The sequence below is a fragment of the Amblyomma americanum genome, chromosome 1, assembly GCF_052857255.1.
Source record: "Amblyomma americanum isolate KBUSLIRL-KWMA chromosome 1, ASM5285725v1, whole genome shotgun sequence".
Classification (NCBI taxonomy): domain Eukaryota; kingdom Metazoa; phylum Arthropoda; class Arachnida; order Ixodida; family Ixodidae; genus Amblyomma; species Amblyomma americanum.
This window is the reverse complement of record NC_135497.1, coordinates 537,718,892-537,736,684: the sequence shown is the minus strand read 5'-3', so window position 1 is coordinate 537,736,684 and position 17,793 is coordinate 537,718,892. Positions and strand designations below refer to the sequence as shown.

The 17,793-nt window shown below is 48.7% G+C and overlaps 1 protein-coding gene across 2 annotated transcripts in view; it reads right to left on the bottom strand.

The window, feature by feature from the left end:
* The window catches only part of LOC144116285 (uncharacterized), a 284,670-nt gene that overhangs the window by 181,023 nt on the left and 85,854 nt on the right, over nt 1–17,793 (bottom strand). The gene's annotated exons all lie outside the window — the stretch shown is intronic.

Genomic DNA, 17,793 nt, shown 5'->3' with positions numbered 1-17,793 from the left:
AGACGACGGAGGGAAGCCTTCAGGAGGGTTGGTAAACTTGAAGGTTTATTTACATATTTACAAGAGAAGCAGGGAGACCAAAAGTCAGAGATGAAGTGCCGTGAGACCAGCCAAATTGCGGCTTAAATACAGTGGATATTCCCTAAGCACCCAGCTAGGGAAACCGGTGGCTGATCAAGCGTCCAATGGGCAGACACATTCTTCATAGTCTCTTCCCTAACCCCGTGACCGCTCCGCCCCTACAAACACGTGCACAGGCGATAAGGAATCCTGGCGCCTTGAGGTCCTGGAATGCTGTTTCCGACCGGTTGACCAGGTGCACAAGGTCGTTGGCTTAGCAGGCGGTGATCTCCTCCGTGGGAAAGAGGCGTCCTGGAATGTGGTTTCCGACGGGTTGACCATGTGCATAAGGTCGTTGGCTTTGTAGGCGGTGATCCCCTCCGTGGAAAGATGCGTCTTGACGGCCCCGGGCATTCCAGAGGGTAAGATGAATCCGCCGTGTCCGCCCCCGCTTTGTCTGGCCGCTCAAGTGCAAGCGAGCGAGGCGGGTCCGCGCCTTTGTTCGGGTCTTTCTGCCGGTCCTCGTGAGGGCGCAGTTCGGGAGAAACGCCGCATTCCATACCCAGGACGAAGGGATGAGAGGCCTTTCGTCATAGCTCACCGTCGCCAGGAGCCGTTCCTAATCCTCTTCTCAGGACGACAGCACCTTTGGTCAAACATAGTTCGATGGCGCCTGCCGGGCTCGTGTGTTCCCGCTGTCGGGGCCTCCGATCACAACAATCCGTCCGCCGCCAAGAAGACGCCACGAAGTGGTTGCAGCTGATGGGTGCACCACGAATGGGCGTCAGAGTCCCAGTCGGCCTCGTAGTAGTCAGTCCACTTGACCTGCACAGCTGGCAAGGGTCCTCAACGGAGCATTAGCGATCAGATCTGAGCTCAGCTCCTACCTCCGGCTAGGCAGCACGCGGCCAGCCTCAGAACATTGCCAGGTCTTTAATACGGAGCAATATGGCTGCAAATTTTGGATGACTTAACCCTCGCCAACAGCTCACGCCCGGAAGTCTGCTGATCCAAAACTAGTTCCTCTTTGTTTTTCCTTTTTTTTTGCAAAAGACATGCGTCTGAAATTTGGTAAGAAACACTTTTTTTTGGCAATGAGGTAGGTACGGAGAAGCAAGAAAAAGAAAACAAAAACCAAAAATTATACGGTAGCTTTTCTCGAGCATTAGGGCATTTTACGCCAGATTATACAGGAAAGCTACGTCTGAGACCGTCGGCATTCCCGTTTTCCCGCCCTTTTCGGTAGCGGTAGCCCGACTGAGTCACTGGTAGAGGACCGACTACGTCCCCCACCAAACGACGGAAGGGTTCACTAATCATGGGCACTAGCTTCATCGGAGCCTTCCTTAAATCCCCTGGCTTTCCGACACGCTGACAGGTGTCGCAGGACTTTACAAACTGCTTGACATCCCTGACGCAGCCAGGCCAATAAAACTCCTGTAGAAGCCTAGCTTTAGTTTTCTTCACTCCAAGGTGGCAAGACCTACCCCCACCATGGCACAATTTAACGATGCCTGCGCGGTATTTCAGCGGCACCACGAGCTGATCGAACTGGACCCCCTTTGAGTCCTTGTACTCGGCGTTGCATCTGTTCCTGCCGCGAGCCTCTCCGCTCGACTCAGAAGCATCGACTCCTGGGTTTGCCCCTGCCTGACCCGTCGGGGGAGAGCCTTCGTTCTTCCTACGATTTACTTCAGCTGCAATCTCGCGAGCCTTCGCAGGAGTGAGCGCCTGGACGGTTCGATCGCCGAAACTACGACCCTCTTCTTGGAGCATCTGCTCCGACCGATTTGAAAAGAGGTACGGAAATTTTTCCGGCAGATTCGGTGATACCGCTGCCTCCGTTTCCAGAACGCCAAGCGGGCCCTCTATTCTAACTCGTGCGATCGGCAAGCACGCGCTATTCTCTTCGGCCACATGCCTATTCCCTGCACATTCCCCAGTAAAATCAGCTGCGTTCACGTACGTGGGGTGGATTACGTCCATGGTGGCCGCGGAGTCCCTCAGAACCCGGCACGGTTTTCCATTAACCTGCATGTCTTTCAGGTATGGCTCTAGCAGGCGCATGTTCTCATCGCCCGTCTCCACCAAGGAGAGAACGATTTCCTGCTTCCTGCAAGCGTGGGCGAAGTGACCGGGCTCGTGACAACGGAAACACACTGGTTTCTTTCTGGCTTCAAAAGCCTTATCCCTGTCTTTTTCGGTCGCCCCCTTTGTGGGGTTGCTTGATTCTGCTTTGTGGCCCTCGTTCCGCTCCCAGTTGTGGCTTGCTGCCCCTCCTGTCTGGAACCGTGGAATTTTTTTTTTCTACTTTGGGGCTTACGGGGGCACGCGCACCCTCTGCTACGCGCTTGGCATAGAACTCTTCGGCCAGCTCTGCTGCACTTTCTAGGGTTTTATTTCCCGGCCTGTCCTGCACCCACACGCGCATTTCTTCCCTCAAAGAGCCAAAAAACTGCTCCAGGCAGATCACCTCTATTACTTTATCGTGAGTTCCGTAAGCCTGTTCTCCCTTTAGCCATTCCTTCAGGTATGCCTTAAGGTTATACGCAAAATCCGGAAATGACTGATTAGGCTGTTTTCTGGCTTCCCTGAAGCGGCGCCGAAAGGCCTCTGCGGACAGGCGATACTTTTTTAGGAGTGCTTCCTTTACTTTAGTATAGTCTGCCGCCTCTTCTTTTGCCAGACGAGCGAGTACTTGGGCCGCCTCACATGGAAGAGTGGTCAGAAGTTTCTGCGGCCAAGACTCGGTCGGGAACTCGCAACTTTCACATGCCCGCTCAAAGTTCACGAGAAAGAGCCCTATGTCCTCTCCAAGTTTGTACGGTTGCAAGAGGTCCTTTATTTTTATTTTTGATGCTGCCTAGCTTGCCACTGTGTTCGGCACCTCTAGCCTAGTGCGTTCTGCCTGTGCAGCCTGAGCTATCTGTAGATCGAGCCGTTTTTTCTCGATCTCTCTTTCATGCTCTTCGCGCTTCCTCTCGTGCTCTTCGCGCTTCCTTTCGTGCTCCCTTTCCTGCTCTTCGCGCTTTCTTTCGTGCTCTTCGCGCTTCCTTTTTTCCTCATCCTCTCGCTTCTTTTGTTCCCTTTCCTTCTCCAACTCCTCCTTAATTAGCTCCCAACATTCTACTATCTCCTCCTCGTCCGCACCGAAATCCTCAATTACCCTAATCAATTCAGGTTTTCTACGGATCGACCCACAATCAATGCCCAATTCCCCGCATACGAGAACTAGGCCTGGTTTGTGCAGCTTCTTCCAGTCCATAACTATTTAAGCAACGGCAAGTCTCTACTCACGTGGTCAGAGGAGCCCCGGCCGCCTCTTATACCAACCTTCGATTACCTAGGCTAACAATCTTCCAAAGTTGTAAAACCTGGCAATGCTCCAAGAGAAAGACCGCGCACTTACCATACCAGAGTCAGGACCAGGCGCAGACCATCCCACCGCTGCCAACCAGTTGATATGCTTGGGTATCGGGACCGAGGTCTTCACCGCATGACGATGAACTCTGCAGACGACGGAGGGAAGCCTTCAGGAGGGTTGGAAAATTTGAAGGTTTATTTACATATTTACAAGAGAAGCAGGGAGACCAAAAGTCAGAGATGAAGTGCCGTGAAACCAGCCAAATCGCGGCTTAAATACAGTAGATATTCCCTAGGCACCTAGCTAGGGAAACCGGTGGCTGATCAAGCGTCCAATGGGCAGACATATTCTTCATAGTCTCTTCCCTAACCCCGTGACCGCTCCGCCCCCACAAACATGTGCACAGGCGATAAGGAATCCTGGCGCCTTGAGGTCCTGGAATGCTGTTTCCGACCGGTTGACCAGGTGTATAAGGTCGTTGGCTTTGTAGGCGGTGATCCCCTCCGTGGAAAGATGCGTCCTGACAGCCCCGGGCATTCCAGAGGGTAAGATGAATCAGCCGTGTCCGCCCCCGCTTTCTCTGGCCGCGCAAGTGCAAGCGAGCGAGGCGGGTCCGGCGCCTTTGTTCGGGTCTTTCTGCCGGTCCTCGTGAGGGCGCAGTTCGGAAGAAACGCCGCATTCCATACTCCGGACGAAGGGATGAGAGGCCTTTCGTCATAGCTCACCGTCGCCAGGAGCCGTTCCTAATCCTTTTCTCAGGACGACAGCACCTTTGGTCAAACATAGTTCGATGGCGCCTGCCGGGCTCGTCTGTTCCCGCTGTCGGGGCCTCCGATCACAACAGGCCTTCTATGCGATGAAGAAGGCCCGGTGAGAAGGAAGAGTGCGTGAAGTGGGAAGGGTGTTAGGATGGGGAGCATGAGTCTTGTTCAGGTATCGATGGCTGCGAAACAGGGCTAAATGGTTGGCCTGTAAAACTCTGAAAGGAAATAAGCCAGCTCAGCAGAAAGGAATCCGGGAGTGTGGGTGTGGAGAGATAGCGAGCATGGGCTTGAAAGGATATGTCCAGCTGTGACAGCTGGCTTGATAGGACTGGCTGCGTAGACCTTAAAACTAGGATGAAGGAATTAAGGAGTGGACCAGAACAAAATTTCTGGGGACAAAAAGGGAATTAAAAAGAAAAAGGAGAAAACGGAGGCAGGTGCAGAGAGAGCACCAAAGAAAGAGGAGAGGGAAGGAATGTAGAAGCCTGGGGCTTCTGATAAATGATAGCCAGAAGTGCAGGGGATGAGCTAAATGTAGAACAATAACAAAAAAGAAAGGAAAAACGGAATTGGTGGAGGAGAGGACGGGTCCGCCGGAGGGGAGGGTGACAGAAACGATAAAGAGGCAATAAGAAGTGCTGGGAAAATCGATGCAATCCTTTCTTCTTTTGCTCCCTTTTTTCCTAATCCACAAATTTAAATCCTTAGAAAGAGCAGCGACAAACATATCCGGAAAAAATTTAGACTAGCTCAGGTACAGTTCAATTATTGCTCAATTATTTAAATGGGACAAGCACATGAATAGAGGACAAAGAAAAAAACAATACACTGGTCTTTCTAATGCTTCACATCGCCGCTTTATCGTTGATTTCACCCTAACACTTCACCCCGATCCCTCCTCTTCCCCCCCCCACCCCCCTCCGCCAATTCATTTTTTTCTCCTTTCCTTTTTTGTTTAAGTCATCGTTCTACTTTTACCTTATGCTCGGCACCTCCTGCTATCATTTCTCAGGAACACTTTGCTTCCATGCTCCTTCCCCCACCCTCTTCCTTTCGAGCTTTCTCGGCACCCACTCCCATTTTGCCTTGGTTTTAATTTCTTTTTTAGTGTCCCGGAATTTTGTTTTGCCATGCTGCGTAATTCCTCCATCCTAGTTTTTTCAGGTGAATCCAGCGAGTCAAACCATGCCACCTGTCCGAGCCCTTTCAATCACTAGTTCAGTATGTCTTATACGCCCCACACTCCTGGATTCTTTTGTGCTTAGTGGCCTATTTCTCAATTTTGCAAGTTAGCTGATTAATACTCATTACTAGAACACCGAAGCCACTTCTAGTCCTCCTCCCCTTCATCTGCTTCTCTGAGTGAAGGCCCTGTTTAAACACCGCCATTGATGAATGCATTGTCCAGACGAGCCCTCTGGTAGAACGGTTTGAAAGCACCTTGATGCTTCCCCCTCCTCAACTCGTTCATGAAGTTTACAGCTTCACAGTCATGATGCATATGTTCTCATTAGCTTCCTAGAAAATATTCAACTCCCTTAATTACTTCACCTCTCAAAAATGTTGATTCTTTATTGTACTGCTGTTGACCTGGTAATAAACAAACCCAGAAACATGTGGCTTTCAACAGATTTAAAACGAAATTTTATTGTGAATCTCACAATAATTTGAACATCAGTATAAAGTACTGCAGGCACAAAACAAAATGCATCTTAATGATACGCTGAAGTGCACTGAAATGTTCCTAACAGGACATGGAAACTCATCACCGAAACAACCTCTGTGCTCTTTAATGCCCAGCAGTCAGGATGTCCAAGCCTCTGCAAAGTTATTCATTTGACGTGTGAAGCTCGGCTGGACCAGATGTAAGAAAATGGCTCTGTTCAATGGCACGCGCCATAATTCATGTCCTCGTGGACTTGCAGTAGCAATGCAGCAGATTTTTTATCATATTGCAAAGGAATAGAAAATTCAGATATGATGAACCTTTCATAATCAAAATGTATGCGTAATTACGGTTATAATGCAAAGAAAAGCGTCAGTAATGGTCTCAAGAAGTAAATAAAAATAATCCAGTTACCTATTAAATCTTGACAACTGGTCAGCAGAATCCCTCGACCGCTTCCTGTACAGAGTGGAAAAGACCATAGAAAAGTATCCAGGATGATTCAGGATGCATTTCGATACCACTCTTTGCCTCGCTGACAAAGTGCTTGGAGCATATTCCCGGGTTGTCTTCTGAACTCCACTTAAAAGCTTCTCCACTGAAACGTACTGCAAGCAACTAAATTAAGCCGAACAATGCATAAGCAATACAACACCACAGAAACGGCGCAAAATGGGAGCGAGGCACGCCAGATTCAAGGAAACAATAAACGGGAGCGCCTCCTCAAAAATTTTCGAACTCCTAACCAACCCTTAGGATGGCGAACGTGAGTGTGTTAGAAGTAGCGGCATCAAACGACTTCTTCGACTATCCGCATTCGCTGCACTCTCACGAGCTGGCGCCAGACGCCTAAGACGTTCCGCTTCAGTATTTCTTTTTCGCAACTCGCTTCCGCCTGTAGCCTATGCCACTTTGCTTTAGCCTCTCTCTTTCGCAGGTCTGCATTGTTTTGGGGTTTTAGGCCGCATTGCTGCAGTCTAAAATACCTCGTCCTGCTCCATGTTCCCTCTATGCGATCTAACGGCGCCTATATTATACGTGCTACGCACTAACGTAGTGCGTGTGTAGTTGTGTACATACATAGGACAAACCAAGGATCAAGAGGCAGTTTTCGGAAGCGATAAACCTCGATTTGCCGAGCGCTGTTCTGACAGGTCTAGAAGAACAGTTTCTTAACCGTCACAGCAATTCGCCGATATCAAGCGAGAAAACTTATAGCGGCGCTGTTTTTGAATTCTCGACATTACCGCTTAAATCAGCCGTTCGCATTTAAGCTTGTTTTTGCTTACGTAAAGCAAATTACTAATACAAGCGGAACTTACTTGACGCGCCGCACTGCAGCGACCCACTTCAGTCGCCGGGTTGATTCGCGTGGACTTGCAGGAAAATGAAACAACTTAACATTGCCGTTCTCTTATCGACTGTGGCAGTCCTTCACGAAAGAGTACCTGCGTTTTTTTTTTGTTGAGTAGGACCGAACGTGTAGTGCCGAACAGAGGCGGCACTGGGTTTTGGCCAGAAGTCGGTTGCGGCGCTGAGAAAGGGAGAAGACTAAGAGCAGGCCTCGAAGCTCGTGCCAAGCTGCGTCTCTCTCCGCATGACTTCTCGAGAGGGCTCGAAGCTTATCGAATCCTCTGTCCGCGCATCACTTCGCCAAGATCCCGGGAGCAGGAGGACCAGCGCCGTGATCGTGGTAGCGGGAGCCACCGCCTTTGAGCCTGGTCCATAAAAATCTTTTCCGTCATTTTTGCTGCGGGTTGTTTTCGCGCGACTTACTTCACGCTACGGCCACACCCTCCTCCGCCGCTTTCCTTCTGACGCTCTCCTCGCTCTCGTCGTCTATCATCCTCAGCTGCGCTCCGCACTCAGTTACGACGAGGCACGCCGAGGCACGCCGCTCAACCCGGGAACAGGCGCATAATTATAATAATTTCCACTTCGCGCAGAAAAGAGCTTCGTGGCACAGCTGCCATGTTGGTAATATCCTCCCTCTAATAAGGAAGCTGCGCTTGCAGTCTATGCATAAAACTGGGCAACGAATGACCACCGCCATTATCCGACTGTCCTGTCCCGTGTCTGCGAGTTCGCGTCTCGCAATAAATGCTCTCCCATAGTGCGCGGCTGAGGTTTGGAACACTTTAGACGGTATGTACCGCCTACTGAACGCGCGTATCTTCCGTGAAGATGAAAGTTGAGTCTTTTATTGCATTCTGCAGGGATATGAAGGTAACTTCCGTGCCGAATTGTCTGCACACAGTACTAGTCGTGTATGAGTCGAGTGCGCAAGCCTGAAAAGCGTGAAATCATCTCAATAATATCGCAGTTTCCTGTACACAATTGCTTACCCAGAGAAGATTGCGTCGACTACATGGGAAATAAATAAGGTTTCCTGTAAAGCTTACACCGCGTGCACGGACTGTGGCATGCCTGTGAGCCTCAAGAATAACTTAATTTGTGTTTGCAAACAACGCTTTTTTTTTGCCGGAGCAGGACAAGCGCGAAGTGATAATTATTAACAGCAGCGTTCTGAGCTTTTTTTTGACAAATTGACAGCCTTGCCGTGCGCACACATGTTTCTGCGCTCTTACGGCAGCACGTCGCGGCCGGAACCGGGCGGCCTGACGAGAGCGAGAGGGGCGTTACTGCGTCAAATAGATTAATTCTTTCCATTAATATTTTAATAATGCGCTGTACCTAGATCCAGACTGGTTAGGTTAGAAGGCCAGGGAGCGAATAATATTTGATCGTTCTAGCGTTCAGGTTTTTCTAACCGGCAGCTAGGATTTTCGGCGCCCATCGTGTGTAAGTTAGTTTATTATTGTGTTCGTATAAAAAGATAGTTGTCCCTTTTCTATGTAATCGGAATTTGAAGTAGGCAGAATTTATCAGGACTCGTCCTTGCACGTAGTTTTCGAGCCTGTGTTTTGTAAGCACTTTTTGGCGGCAATAATCGAGAGACAATTACATGGGAAAGACAATGGATAGATGAAGGAACTGTGAGAGTTGGTGACTTTTTCTAGGCGATTGGCATTTGGAGAAGGCTGAATTTATCAGACCCGTTCTTGCACGTAGTGTTCGATCCTGTATTTTCTAAGCACTTTTTGGTGGCAATAATCGAGTAACGATTACATGGCAAATACACTGGTTAGATGAAGTGACAGTGATAGTTGGTGACCTTGGACAAAGCGCGGTTTTATGCAGTATAGAAGAGCGAAGCAGGACAGTTTATGTGCAGGTGTTCCGTGCTGAGTGCTCGTCTGGACAGGGTAGATTCAGAAAACGCCACAATAGTATCAATGGTGGGTGCCCTGGAAAATGGGCTAGATGTTGAAAAGGCAGAAAATGTGAAACTTAACGAAGAGCTTGGTCGATTAGAGGAAAACATGGCCGACACCGGAACCAAAACGACAATGGCTGAACCCCAGCGCGAACCGTGTGAATGGAAGCTGCATGGGTACGGGAACCAGTTAGAAAGTAGGTCAAAAAGGTTTGAACATGAACAGCTATTCAAGGTGGTCGCTAAGAAGACTGGAAGTGACAAAGAAGCGACAAACAAGCAAATCCCAGAAATGACATCATGGTAAGAGCAAGCAGGCGCACAGGAGAAAAGCGCCTGAGTGATAGCAGCAGGCGGACACCGGAATTTAGGAGACAGAGAGTACCCAGGTGGGGGGGGGGGGGGGGGGCTTATTGCTGGTGACACAAGCATGAGAATGTGTGCTGGAACTATAGTGGAGCGGGTAAAGGAAGATACGTGACTGTCAGTCCGGACTCTCCCAGGGAGGACAATGAGTGTGATGCTAACAGGGACCAAAAGCAAAATGTCAGATTATGAGGCAGGGCGTAACGTGGCAAAGGTAGTGGCGGGACTGAATGACGTTCCCAACGGTCACGCAGCACAATCATTGCAAAGATTACTCAAGGAGTTGACGATCTAAGGCCAATAGCGCCTCAAGTGCAGGCCGTGGTGTGTACAGTACTAGAGCTGCTAGGAGAAGAGAACGGAGCAGTTGACGAGTAAATCGTACTTGGTAATCAGGCGATAAGGAAGTTAAGCACGCTGAAATGCTTTGAACTGGAGGAAATAAGTCAGGAATTGCGTGCAGCAGGTGTTGGCAGAAGTTTTGGAAGGGATGACATCCATTTTAGAGGAAGGGTGGGAGGAGAGATCGGCCGGAGACTGGCGGGCCATGCAGTAACTATTTTATGGGGTTAACTGGTACTCCGGGGGTGAAGGCGAAAACGTTATCACTGGGGTGGAACTCAAAAAAAATGGGCACCGGGAGGTTCAAGACGAGAAGTATGAAAAACGAATTTAACACCGGGTTCGCTTGCATAAACATGAAAAGGAGTAGAAAGAGAACGCAATGGCTAGAAATATCTTTTCATTGCAAGCATACTTTAAAGGTAGCCCAGACAACTCAGAAAGATTATAACTAAATGAACCACTTTTCCATAGAATATCGATAAGTGTTCAAAAAGGCAGAGTACAGGTGCTAGTGCTAAACATTTCAATTTACCCGTGTGTCACAAAACATACAGGAAAGGATAATTAAGCTCAGTGGAGCCTTAATCTGGAATGACAATATAAATGATGTTGAAACAAAAAGAAACTTAATACTATCCCTCAAAACGTTCCTGATGAATATGTGAAGTTATGGTCTGATTGGTTAGCGATGCTGAAAATGATTTGTGAGTGTCATTTGTTTTCAGTCTTTTATTTTACCTCAAACACTCGTAAATGTCTGATTCTAACTTTATGAGTACGAGAAGTTTTCGCCTCCGCGTGCTGCAATTATATTTCATTTTATTGTGATGTTACCGAAACTGGCCCCTGGATATGAATGCATTATGAGTGTACATATAGTATTGTACAAAATGTCATTTTCGCAAATCAAAAAATAATAGAACAGAAGTTAAAGATGAAATAATTATATGTGCACTCTGCAAGGCGCATCTCAGTGATGCAAAAGATCCTCATTTTATCGATGCCTGTGTCTCGCAAGGGTGCAACAGAACAACTGAGAAGGGAAGGGGTAGGTATGCTGATATATGGTGACGAAGAAGACGACGAGCTGTGCAGTGGCGCGGGCAGGAGCGCTCCTGGTGGAGCTTGCGGGGTACCATCGACATCCTGGTCAGGGGAGCTTCGGCGTCCTGCGTCAGCCGTGGTCGTCAGCCGTGAGTTCTTGGCGTGCGTCGCTCGGCCGTGCCCCAGCCTTTCAGACCCGAACCGACCTCGCCGTTGTCCCCCCCCGCCCCGTCCCCCGCCCCGACCACTCAACACGACGAACTGTACGCGACGCAAGGACCTGACCTATCGACCCCACCGACCCGAGATGGCTCTTACACCTGAAGACACCGATCCCCTGCCCAGGCCGTTCGGCGTGTCCTGAGAACTCGACCGTCAGCTCTTGGCGACCTACGGCCCGGAAGCTTCAAGGCCAGGAATCATTCAGCCATTTTATTCATCGTGGCGGCCAGCACCTCACCCCTTTCTCGTTCCTGTCCAACCATCCTCTTAAGCCCGTAACTACTTCGCGCTTCTCTTTCTCATCGATCGGGACGATCGCTCGGTGGCCCCGGGTAGTGTGACGAAGACGACGAACTGTACAGTGGCGCGGGCAGGAGTGCTCGCGCTAGGCCAGCAGCCATTTAATCATCTCATTGCCATCGATCATCGTGTCTCTTTCTTCGGCTGGCCGCCGCGTAATAATATCAAAGGAACAGACTGGCAAAGAATAAAATCAACTTGCAAAGAACATGTCTAGGTTTCAGGAACAATTGCCGGTAAAAGGACACGGCTTGCGGTTGTCTATGTATGAACCGGAAATAAATGCAGGCAAGAAAAAAAGGATGTAGTTAAATGTCTTAGTGAAAGTAATAAGCGGTTTGGAGGTGGTGCGAGATTATTCTATTGGGCGACATGAATGGTAACATTGAGAATCTGGATTGTACACAGATTGAAACGAGAAGGTAATTATGCGGGAACTCTGAGGAGAGGAACCTAGTTACTGTAAAGAAAGAAACTAAATTTCAGGAATAATGATGAAAATTCCGGAACAGGCTAACAACTATTGACTCCTGCCAAATCTCGCAAGGAGATCTATAGCCAACTCGCAATAATGGAAATAGACGGGCAGGGAGAGTACAGTTTGGAAAGCATTCAAACGTTTTAGTCTGCAGATGGCAGCCCTGAACAAAGGAAACACAAAAAGAGAACGCACATTTAAATGCACGAACGGAGAGCGCTAATAGCAGCAGGCCTTCAGAAAGCAGTAAAGAAGTGCCCCATGGAGACAGATTATAATCTGAACATTCGTCAGCACGAAAATGAAAATAGTAAAAGGCGGAACTGCTGCAGAGGAAAAAGGAAGCAGTGAAGCTGCTGGTAAAGGGATATTATTAAGGCCATTGAACAACGACGGGTGGCTTCATTGGAACATAGAGAGGCAAAGAAGGCGCAGTTATCTGAAAAATAAGTAGACCAAAACGGGAATGTTACCGTTAAAAGAAACTGGAAGTGAAGATCTTTGCCCAGGGCAAAACAAACCAGTACACTGATCGCCGGAAGTGTAAAGTTCGTTATGAAACTAAACGTGGGCCAAAAAATACTGGAACCTATAAGCTGTCCGTGTAGAAAAAATTCAATGAAGGCAGGAATGAACTCAATATGCGGATAAAAATGTTTGGAGAGATGGCATGTGAAACACATAACATACATTACATTCGCTTTACGGTAATGTCACAGCGTTTACAAGACAATTTGATTGCATTAGCATTAGCAGCCGTGACATCCTGGATGCATTTTCTAGCATCTGAACGTTGAAATCTCACCTATATGTAGAGCACGATTAAGTTCGCTGGCGAATTGAAACCCGTGCTGCATATGAACTGAAGTATAATTGACATTTGATCTAGTTAGAATAGCATCATGGAAAAAATAAAACGCGCTCAGGACAACTGATAAGGAAGGCCAAACAACACAAGCTCTTACTCGCAACGCAAAAACGCTGAAAAAGAGAGAAAAAGAGAACCACGAACAAAACAAAAGCTTTCACGCAAGCACATCAGTATAAGTATTCATGCAGGCGCGTCAAGATAAGCAAACTACTTTTCATGCAGAACCACCATGGGGTCGGCAACACACATCTGCCTATTCTTACAGAATTGATAGGCCTCTGAAACCTCTCTAGTTAGCCGATTAGGGTGTCGAAACAAAATTTCGGTTTGATGAAGCAAAGGCTTGCAACCACCACATTTCGAATAGTGCTTAGAAAAACTGGATGCAGGCGACTTTTTCATTGACAATAATTACATCCTAATATCCGTAAGAATGAGAACACGTGTGTTGCCGACCCCATGGTGGTTCTCCATGAAAAGGAGTTTTGTTATCTTGACGCGCATGCGTGAATACTCATCCTGATGCGCTTGCGGGAAGCCTTTTGTTTTGTTTGTGGTTTCTTTCTATTGTTTTCTGTGTTTTTTGAATAAACGCCCAGTTGCGAGTAAGCCCTTGTGTTGTTTGTTCTCCCTTGTCCGTTGTCCTCAGTGCTCTTTATTTTTTCTGTGGCGTGCTCCAGGTGTTGAAAAAAAAGTTCTCAATGCAACCATCTCGCGGGTGATACGCATCAGTGAGCATTATTTTGTTGTTACAAAGCGAGCGCTTCGTAGTCAGATGTAACAGAACTAATTTTATCAGGCCTCTAAAAAAGTTGAGCTTAGCGCATGATAGCCTTATCTGCTTATGCGCCAATAAGTTTTTTTTTGCATTTATTTCAGTCATGTACAATGGCTGAGGAGAAAGGAAAAAAAGCCGCGCACGCGGCTTGACAAAGGTCCCATCTCCCGTAGCGGCTTGGCACGGCGATGACAGGCAGCAGTAAAACCCAACCGAACCCAACACAACAGCACCTGTCATAAAGCGCTCAATAGAGGACGAACAAACCCGTTGGTATCTTCTACTTATTCAATTTAGAAAAGTGGGTGATCATTTACGAAGTTATAAAAGTCAACATTATCCTTCACCTATGTCACATTGATCATTACCACAGTTAACATGAATTTGAACACTTGGAGAAATAGACATAAGGTACCGCGTTTATCTCGAACAGACTGAACGTTTTACTAATTCGGCACTGAAAAAATTCGCCGATGATTCCAATATTCATTCCTGCGTAATTTGAGTGCAGCTCCCAAGGTGTTTTGATCTTGTGACATACTGAGGCACGACCGGTGAGCTTCTGCTTCGGCACCGCTCATTTCTCATTTTAGTTCACAGCCACAATATCTTTGAAGAAACGACGCAGCAGCGCCGGCAGTCCCTGTGAGTTTTTACAGCCATGTTTGAAGCGCATTCCCCCTCCCCCCCTCCCCCCAATGTTACGACCAGCGGGCGGAAATTATTAAGCACGAATTTTGGGATGATAGCAGTCCGGTGACCCAATAGCCTACATTACTACCAGTGGGCACAAAAAAAAGCCCCGGCCGCGGCGGTAGAATTTCGATGGAGGCGAAATTCCACAGGCCCGTGTACTGTGCGATGTCAGTGCACGTTAAAGAACTCCTGGGGGTCGAAATTTCCGGAGCTCTTAACTACGGCGTCTCTGATAGCCAGAGTAGCTTTAGGACACTAAACCCCCATAAAATGTAAATATAAAACATAAAACGTGCGACACAAATCTTTACGATGACAGCTCTCTTGTGACGCTAGCAGCGTTTGTTATTTGCGGAAAGGTACGGTGCCCTGCCCGTGTCAAAAGAAATTACAGCAGGGTCTCCAGTCCCTGTGGGTTTTTCAAGCAAACCTTGAACCGCTTCTTGTCATTGGTAAGGGTTCGAAACGCTCCACACTATAGCGACAAAAATGGCGAGCAGTGGGCGCAGCATATGCGGCACAATTCTTTACGAATATGGCACACTGGTGACGCAAGCAGTATCTGTTATTTGCGGACAGGCATGCTGCCCAGCCCTGTTCGATGTGGGAAAAGTTCCAGCAGGGCGTCCATTCTCTGTGGGTTTTCAAAGCGAAGTTTAAACCACGCCTTGCCGTCTGTAACCCGCTGTAGGCAGCAATAAGGGTTCCAAAGACTCCAGACCACAGATGCCAAAATGATGAGTTGTGGGCGCAGCAGATGTGGCACGACTCTGCGAATATGGCACACTGGTGACCCAAGTCACATCTGTTATTTTCGGAAAGGTATGCTGCCCAGCACGGGTCGATGTGGGCAAAGATGCAGCAGGGCCTGCAGTCCCTGTGGGTTTTCAAGCGAAGTTACGAAGTTTGAACCGCGCTTCGCCGTCTATAACCAGCTGTAAGGAGCAATAAGGGTTAGAAATATTCCAGACCATAGCTGCCAAAATTACGAGGAGTGGGTGCAGCAGATGTGGCACGATACTTCACGAATATGGCACACTGGTGATGCAAGCAGCATCTGTTACTTGCGGAAACGTATGCAGCCCAGCAAGGGTCGATGTGGGAAAAGTTGCAGAAGGGCTTGCAGTTCCACTGGGTTTTGAAGCGAAGTTTGAACATAAAGTTGAATGGCGCAAGGGAACAAACACAGGAAGATACATACACCGTCTATAACCAGCTGTAAGGAGGAATAAGGGTTCTAAACGCTCCACACCATAGCTGCCGAAATGACGAGCAGTGGGCATAGCAGATGTGGCACGATTCTTCACGAATATGGCACACTGGTGACTCAAGCAGCATCTGTTATTTGCGGAAAGGTATGCTGCCCAACACGGGTCGATGTGGCGAAAGATGCAGCAGGGCCTGCAGTCCCTGTGGGTTTTCAAGCGAAGTCTGAACCGCGCCTCGCCGTCTGTACCAAGCTGTAAGGAGCAATAAGGGTTCGAAACGCTCCACACCGTAGCTGCCAAAATGACGAGCAGTGAGCGCAGCAGATATGACACGATTCTTCACGAATATGGCACACTGGTGACTCAAGCAGCATCTGTTATTTTCGGAAAGGTATGCTGCCCAACACGGGTCGATGTGGGGAAAGATACAGCAGGGCTTGCAGTCCCTGTGGGTTTTCAAGCGAAGTTTGAACCGCGCTTTGCCGTCTGTACCAAGCTGTAAGGAGCAATAAGGGTTCGAAACGCTCCACACCATAGCTGCCAAAATGACGAGCAGTGAGCGCAGCAGATGTGGCACGATTCTTCACGAATATGGCACACTGGTGACTCAAGCGGCATCTGTTATTTACGGAAAGTTATGCTGCCCAACACGGGTCGATGTGGCGAAAGATGCAGCAGGGCCTGCAGTCCCTGTGGGTTTTCAAGCGAAGTTTGAACCACCCCTTGCCGTCTGTAACCCGCTGTAGGCCGCAATAAGGGTTCCAAAGACTCCAGACCAAAGTTGCCAAAATGACGAGTTGTGGGCGCAGCAGATGTGGCACGATTCTTTGCGAATATGGCACACTGGTGACCCAAGTCACATCTGTTATTTTCGGAAAGGTATGCTGCCCAGCACGGGTTGATGTGGGCAAAGATGCAGCAGGGCCTGCAGTCCCTGTGGGTTTTCAAGCGAAGTTGCGAAGTTTGAACCGCGCCTCGCCGTCTGTAACGAGCTGTAAGGAGCAATAAGGGTTCGAAATATTCCAGACCATAGCTGCCAAAATTACGAGGAGTGGGTGCAGCAGATGTGGCACGATTCTTCACGAATATGGCACACTGGTGATGCAAGCAGCATCTGTTACTTGCGGAAACGTATGCAGCCCAGCAAGGGTCGATGTGGGCAAAGTTGCAGCAGGGCCTGCAGTTCCTCTGGGTTTTGAAGCGAAGTTTGAACATAAAGTTGAATGGCGCAAGAGAACAAACACAGGAAGATACAGACATCGTCTATAACCAGCTGTAAGGAGGAATAAGGGTTCAAAACGTTCCACACCATAGCTGCCGAAATGACGAGCAGTTGGCGTAGCAGATGTGGCACGTATTTTCACGAATATGGCACACTGGTGACTCAAGCAGCATCTTTTATTTGCGGAAAGGTATGCTGCCCAACACGGGTCGATGTGGCGAATGATGCAGCAGGGCCTGTAGACAGTCCCTGTGGGTTTTCAAGAGAAGTGTGAACCGCGCCTCGCTGTCTGTACCAAGCTGTAAGGAGCAATAAGGGTTCTAAACGCTTCACACCATAGCTGCCAAAATGACGAGCAGTGAGCGCAGCAGATGTGGCACGATTCTTCACGAATATGGCACACTGGTGACTCAAGCAGCATCTGTTATTTGCGGAAAGGTATGCTGCCCAACATGGGTCGATGTGGGGAAAGATGCAGCAGGGCCTGCAGTCCCTGTGGGTTTTCAGCGAAGTTTGAACCACGCCTCGCCGTCTGTACCAAGCTGTAAGGAGCAATAAGGGTTCGAAACGCTCCCCACCATAGCTGCCAAAATGACGAGCAGTGAGCGCAGCAGATGTGGCACGATTCTTCACGAATATGGCACACTGGTGACGCAAGCAGTATCTGTTATTTGCGGACAGGCATGCTGCCCAGCCCTGTTCGATGTGGGAAAAGTTCCAGCAGGGCGTCCATTCTCTGTGGGTTTTCAAAGCGAAGTTTAAACCACGCCTTGCCGTCTGTAACCCGCTGTAGGCAGCAATAAGGGTTCCAAAGACTCCAGACCACAGTTGCCAAAATGATGAGTAGTGGGCGCAGCAGATGTGGCACGATTCTTTGCGAATATGGCACACTGGTGACCCAAGTCACATCTGTTATTTTCGGAAAGGTATGCTGCCCAGCACGGGTCGATGTGGGCAAAGATGCAGCAGGGCCTGCAGTCCCTGTGGGTTTTCAAGCGAAGTTGCGAAGTTTGAACCGCGCTTCGCCGTCTATAACCAGCTGTAAGGAGCAATAAGGGTTAGAAATATTCCAGACCATAGCTGCCAAAATTACGAGGAGTGGGTGCAGCAGATGTGGCACGATACTTCACGA